Source organism: Pangasianodon hypophthalmus, chromosome 20 (genome assembly GCF_027358585.1).
Source record: "Pangasianodon hypophthalmus isolate fPanHyp1 chromosome 20, fPanHyp1.pri, whole genome shotgun sequence".
Lineage (NCBI taxonomy): Eukaryota > Metazoa > Chordata > Actinopteri > Siluriformes > Pangasiidae > Pangasianodon > Pangasianodon hypophthalmus.
The window spans coordinates 945,023-952,522 of NC_069729.1; the positions used below are offsets into that span (position 1 = coordinate 945,023).

Here is a 7,500-nt window from a genome sequence, read left to right on the forward strand (position 1 = left end):
CGGAGTGGATTTGGCTTCGTGTTGAATCGGACCGCATTATTACCGGGTTGCCAGATTGGAGTGAACATCGTGGATGTTAATCAATTAAAAAAATATTATTATAAACAAAATACAGACACAGTTAGAGTTTGAGCTGGTGGATTTTAAATCAGGCGAGTTTATGAATCATCTGAATCATCCCTGATTTCAGTTTAATTGCTGATAATAAATAGTGTACATCAACAATTCATATCAGGGATTTACAAGTTAAAAAAACAAATTAAGATAAAAACAGATATATATATATGTGATTGAACTAATAAAAGGCATTGTGGAATTGTTCATCCCGGAATCGACTCACTTAAAGAATCGTTTGTATTGATTCAAAGAATCGATTCAAGAAGAACCGGTTTAAAAATGAAAAAAAAAAAAAAAGAGATTTGTTTATGCTCAGTGAATCTATTTAAAGTTAAAAAAATAACCAAAAAAAAAAAAAAACGTTGAAAAGGGAACCGATTCCTTGGTGAATCAGTGATATGAATCCGGCTCAATCTGGCAACCCTGATTGGCAGCAGCCTTTTTCTCCGAGTTTCATTCATTCATTCGGTTGTGTGTTCGGTTGGTTCGCGCGCGGCGCTCAGAGGAGACGCGAGCGCGCGCGGAGCGGCACGTGAAAGTGAGACAGTCGGCGTTTCAGCGCGAGACGGGACTGCACTGAGTGAGCTGACCTTCATCATCATCATCATTAACATCATTAACATCATCATTAACATCATCTCAGCGCGGTGAGGAAGGTGGAGGTGCGGGATGCGCTCCGCAAACTGACACACCGGTAAGACCGTTTCTGCTCTCTGCACGTGCACTTTAATTACACTGTCATTATGCTAAATGCAATTACGTCACAACCGTTTGATGTTGACGGTTTTTAAATTTTTGGTTATTTAATTAATTGATTAATTAATTATTATTATTATTATTATTATTATTATTTTTTTTTTTTACCGCGAATGTTTATGAATGAAGAGATGCCCGTGGACACGAGAGTGCACACACACACACACACACACACACCTGCGCTTTTAACAGTGTTGGATTAACACCTCAGGTGTGAGATTAACACCTCCAGTCTGTAATTAAAATCTTAAAGTGTTTAATGAACACCTCAGGTATGAGATTAACATCCACAGAGTTTCATTTCTAGCGTTTAATCGACGCCTGTAGTGTTAATGAGCATCAGCTGTAGGAAATCAACTTTCAGTGTTGAGATGACAGTGTTGAGTTGATAGTGTTGAGTTGATAGTGTTGAGTAGACAGTATAGAGATGACAGTGTTGAGATAGTGTTGAGTAGACAGTATAGAGATGATGGTGTTGAGTTGACAGTGTTGAGTTGATAGTGTTGAGTTGACAGTATAGAGATGACGGTGTTGAGTTGACAGTGTTGAGTTGATAGTGTTGAGTAGACAGTATAGAGATGACAGTGTTGAGATAGTGTTGAGTAGACAGTATAGAGATGATGGTGTTGAGTTGACAGTGTTGAGTTGATAGTGTTGAGTTGACAGTGTAGAGATGACGGTGTTGAGTTGACAGTGTTGAGTTGATAGTGTTGAGTTGATAGTGTTGAGTTGACAGTATAGAGATGACAGTGTTGAGTTGACAGTGTTGAGTTGATAGTGTTGAGTAGACAGTATAGAGATGACGGTGTTGAGTTGATAGTGTTGAGTTGACAGTGTTGAGTTGATAGTGTTGAGTTGACAGTATAGAGATGACAGTGTTGAGTTGACAGTGTTGAGTTGATAGTGTTGAGTTGATAGTGTTCAGTAGACAGTATAGAGATGACGGTGTTGAGTTGACAGTGTTGAGTTGATAGTGTTGAGTTGATAGTGTTGAGTTGACAGTATAGAGATGACAGTGTTGAGTTGACAGTGTTGAGTTGATAGTGTTGAGTTGACAGTATAGAGATGACAGTGTTGAGTTGACAGTGTTGAGTTGATAGTGTTGAGTTGATAGTGTTGAGTTGACAGTATAGAGATGACAGTGTTGAGTTGACAGTGTTGAGTTGATAGTGTTGAGTTGACAGTATAGAGATGACAGTGTTGAGTTGACAGTGTTGAGTTGATAGTGTTGAGTAGACAGTATAGAGATGACGGTGTTGAGTTGACAGTGTTGAGTTGATAGTGTTGAGTTGACAGTATAGAGATGACGGTGTTGAGTTGACAGTGTTGAGTTGATAGTGTTGAGTTGACAGTATAGAGATGACAGTGTTGAGTTGACAGTATAGAGATGACGGTGTTGAGTTGACAGTGTTGAGTTGATAGTGTTGAGTTGATAGTGTTGAGTTGACAGTATAGAGATGACGGTGTTGAGTTGACAGTGTTGAGTTGATAGTGTTGAGTTGATAGTGTTGAGTAGACAGTATAGAGATGACGGTGTTGAGTTGACAGTGTTGAGTTGATAGTGTTGAGTAGACAGTATAGAGATGACGGTGTTGAGTTGACAGTGTTGAGTTGACAGTATAGAGATGACGGTGTTGAGTTGATAGTGTTGAGTTGACAGTGTTGAGTTGATAGTGTTGAGTTGACAGTGTTGAGTTGATAGTGTTGAGTTGACAGTGTTGAGTTGACAGTATAGAGATGACGGTGTTGAGTTGACAGTGTTGAGTTGATAGTGTTCAGTAGACAGTATAGAGATGACGGTGTTGAGTTGACAGTGTTGAGTTGACAGTATAGAGATGACGGTGTTGAGTTGACAGTGTTGAGTAGACTATTGGCGCCTTTGAATCGCTGTGTAACTTTTACAGTGTTAAACCTCTAAAGACTAAAATTAAATCTTAAAAAGTTCAGGTGTTATTAACACTTACAGAGCTTAATTTATAGTGTTGAATTGACGCTCGAAGTGTTAATGAACGTCTGCTGTGGAAAACATTCTTATAGACTACTGAACTGTGCATTTTCAGTTCTCTTTACAGTGTTGAATTAACACAACCTGACTACTGAACTGCTGGCTGCGGTGCTGAATCAACACTTCTGGTGTTGAATGTACACCAGTGGTCATTTCTAGTGTTGAACTGACACATATAGTGTTAAAGAGCCTCTCTGAGTGTTAAGGTAAAAGTGTTGAATTGACTGTTACCATTTTGGATTAGCATTTATTTTGACACGCTAATGTTTACAGTGCAGAATGAACACCACCTGTTGATATAATCACTAGTGTTGAATTAACACATAGCACTGAGTTAGTGTTTACACAGAGCAATGTGAAAATACAATGTGTGTGTAACTGAAATCTTAATTTAAGTGTTAATTTAACACCTCCTTTATGAATGAGTAACACTTACCGCACATGGTGTTGAATTAGCGATTACTCTGCTGTAAACACCTGCGCCGGTAAGCTATCACCAGACCAGCTCGTTCAGTGTGTTTCAAACACCTACAGTGTGGAATTAACACCTGTCATAGTGTAATTAATTACTAGTACTGAACTTGCACCAAGTGTTTACATAAGTTGAAATAAACACTCCAGACTACATGTGGAGTTCTGTTCGAGCGAATTCAGGACTCTGTGTTAATTCGTAACTAAGAATAAATACGACTCTACGGTAAGTATTTATTCAGAGCTGCTCTATTACGGACTGAGACCAACACTAAGACCTCAACACTAAGACCTCAACACTAAGACCTCAACACTAAGACCTCAACACTAAGACCTTTTTGGAGTGTGATGGTCGCTGTGTGTGATCGTATCATCGTTACGATGTGTGTATTGATGATGCAGTTTGGTTGCAGTGTTGCAAACACCAGTTCAACATCACGGCCATATTTTATAGAAAAAAAAACACGTTCAGTGTTTAATGAGGTACAGGAGAAAAAAAAGAAGCATTTAGCTACATTCCTTCAGAGTTGTGAACGTCTCACGATGCTCCTAGAATAGTGTATTGTGACGATTTATTCTGATATCGTCATGTCTGACTGCTGTGGAGTTTATGGAGGTGTATCAGTGATGTCACTTCCTGCTCCTCCTTAAGCCACACTGCGTGATTTCAGCGGTGTTTTAAGATCATTACTCATCACACTGTACGAGATCCCAGTAAAATCTCGTCTGAATTCTCTAACAGACTGTGTGTGTGTTCTCCGTGTCGGATTATATGATGAAGATCCGGAAATCAGCTCGAGCAGGACACGGGCTCACATAAAAACACACGCATTCTTCACAGGAGATTATTATCGTGTCTCGCTGACGTTTCTCCGTCGCCGCTACCGTACCTGTAGCTGCGCCGTGAGTTTGCCGTACTCCTATTGGTGGATTTTAGACGCTCGTCATATTCAGGAATTTCTCACACTGACACTGCTTCATCGTCAGTGGCACTAAATCAGGCGCCGATATTATGAGCGTCTCATGTTACGCGTTCTGAGAATTCGTCTCAACTCGCATCCAGAGAATTCTTTACGTTGTGTGTTTTTTGTCTACGATGGCAAAGTGGTACAGTATAAACCTGGAGTGTTCGGCTTCATCACCGCAGAATAAACACCCCCGTGGTGTTCACCGTGTGGTAGTTATACGGAGTAAAAATGACTTTTTTAAACAAATGAGGGTCATTAAACTTTTATCTAAATGAAGCGTGTGTTTATTTGTGTCCCTTGTGAGTGTGGTGAGACGGCAGCGGCTGCCTCGCGGGAGTTTATGATCCTCCTCGTCCCGGTTTATTGAGATACGGAAAGAGTTCGAGTCTGTCTTATACACTGGTGTAGTCTGAATGATTTCCTTTCATTAAGTGTGTGTGAGTGAGAGAGAGGAGTGTGTGTGAGTATGTGTGTGAGAGAGAGGAGTGTGTGTGAGTGTGTGTGTGAGAGAGAGAGAGTGAGCGCTGAGGTCGATAGAGCAGTGATGGACGTCTGTTCTTTCGTCTGAAGCTGTTTTTCTCTTCATTACGGCTGCAGAGGAAGTTATTCAGCCTGGAAGAGTCTCTGTGGACACATTCAACTGCAGCAACACTAACAATGAAGAGGGGGGATGAAGAGGAGGGGGGGGGATGAAGAGGAGGAGGGGGGGGGGGTGAAGAGGAGGAGGGGGGGGGGGTGAAGAGGAGGAGGGGGGGATGAAGAGGAGGAGAGGGGGTTGATGAAGATCACCTGGTGATGGTGGTTGAAATGAGAACATATAAGAGTATATGATGAAGAGTATGATGATGGTGGTGAAGATTGTGGTGGGTGATGATGATGATGATAATATTTATATGATTATGAAAGTGACAATGATGTTGATGATGATGATGATGGGTGACGATGATTACGATGTTGATGATGATGATGGGTGACGATGATTACGACGTTGACGATGACGATGATGATGATGATGACGGGTGACGATGATGACAATGTTGATGATGATGATGATGATTACAATGTTGATGATGATGATGATGACAATGTTGATGATGATGATGATGGGTGACGATGATTACGATGATGATGATTACAATGTTGATGATGATGATGATGACAATGTTGATGATGATGATGATGGGTGACGATGATTACGATGATGATGATTACAATGATGATGATGATAATGATTACGATGTTGATGATGATGATGACGATGATTCCGATGATGATGATGGTGGTGATGACAGTGACAATGATGAAAATGGTGATGATGATGACGATGATTACGATGATGATGATGAAGGTGGTGGTGATGATGATGATGATGATTACGATGATGATGATGATGATTATGATGTTGATTATGATGGTGGTGATGACAATGATGAAAATGGTGATGATGATGATGATGATGACGATGATGATGATGATGATGATGATGATGATGACGATGTTGATGATGATGTTGATGATGATTACGATGATGATGATGATGACGATGTTGATGATGATGTTGATGACGATGTTGATGATGATGTTGATGATGATTACGATGATGATGATGACGATGTTGATGATGATGTTGATGATGATTACGATGATGATGATGATGACGATGTTGATGATGATGTTGATGATGATTACGATGATGATGATGACGATGTTGATGATGATGTTGATGATGATTACGATGATGATGATGATGACGATGTTGATGATGATGTTGATGATGATTACGATGATGATGATGATGACGATGTTGATGATGATGTTGATGATGATTACGATGATGATGATGATGATGATGATTATGATGTTGATGATGATGATGGTGGTGATGACAATGACAATGATGAAAATGGTGATGATGATGATGATGATGATGATGATTATGATGTTGATGATGATGATGGTGGTGATGACAATGACAATGATGAAAATGGTGATGATGATGATGATGACAATCCCAACAATGATTATGTTGTTGATAGTGACAACAATCACAAACAACAAACAATAACAAACAATTATGCTGATTATGATGATGATAATGACAGTGATGATGATGAAGGTGATGACGATGATGACGACAATGACATTGATGATGATGATGACAGTTATAGCGATGGTGCTGATGAAATACTAAAGATGCTTATGAAGAATATAATAACGGTAATGATAGGAAGAACGATGATGATGATGATGATGATGTCATTACTCTCATGCATGGTGTCACATCGCTGATGATGATGGCTATAGTGGAATGTTTTCGACGGTTATTGCAGTTGTTGTTCGCTAGTTGGCCAACTCACATAACCTCTGGCTAATATAAAGCTAACTAAGAAGATATCTGAGAAGACTCCTTCTCCTCCCTGTCAGCTTCCGTCTGTCAGTTTAACCTCCATCTCTCCATCTTCCTTATCTGTGTGTGTGTGTGTGTGTGTGTGTGTGTTGCCCGGTCATAGTGGACAGAAGATAAAGTTGCTCTTTGGCCTCCTATTCAGAGATTAAATCTCACACACACACAAACTCAGGTGAGTGTGTGTGTGTGTGTGTGTGTGTGTGAGAGAGAGAGATAGAGAGAGAGAGATTTATTCTCTGACGATGAAGCTGAATTCCCTCAGTGAGTCGTGCGGAGAATTTCGAAGGGAAATGGAACGTTCTAGAGAAACTTGCTGACTCAGCGCCGGGTGACAGGAACAGATGAAGCGCAGAGTGATGGACTCTTCCTGTCCCATCATGCACCAGGATGCGGAATGGGCGGGGCTTATATCAGATAACACACACATTCAACATGGTTACATTAGAGTTTGTTTGCACTTTGAGCTCTGTCCCAAAACTGTAATTGACCCTTTGTTAAGCCCCGCCCACTTTCTTTTCTTCTTCTTTTTTTTTTTGTTACACCTTTTACCACTGCTGTATATTTTTAGCCATTTTGTGATGTCACTGTTCTTCATTTCAACATAAAGTTAATTAGGGAATAAAACATTTAGCGTGCTGTTATAGGGAAATAATCAACGCCGGGACGGTGTGATGAGTTACTGTTACCACCCTGTAGCACCTCCACAAGTGTTCTATTCCACTTATACCACAGCAACTTGCCAATGATGGTAATTTTTTATTTATTAAAGAACAACA

The 7,500-nt window shown here is 40.1% G+C and overlaps 1 protein-coding gene across 1 annotated transcript in view; it reads left to right on the forward strand.

Annotated features, from left to right (window-relative positions):
• The first annotated feature begins 568 nt into the window (after positions 1-568).
• Positions 569-7,500, forward strand: part of LOC113539455 (plexin-A2) — a 75,562-nt gene continuing 68,630 nt past the window's right edge. The window contains exon 1 of the mRNA XM_034314222.2: positions 569-811. The gene's annotated coding sequence lies outside the window, so the exon portion shown is untranslated. The remainder of the gene's footprint in view (positions 812-7,500) is intronic.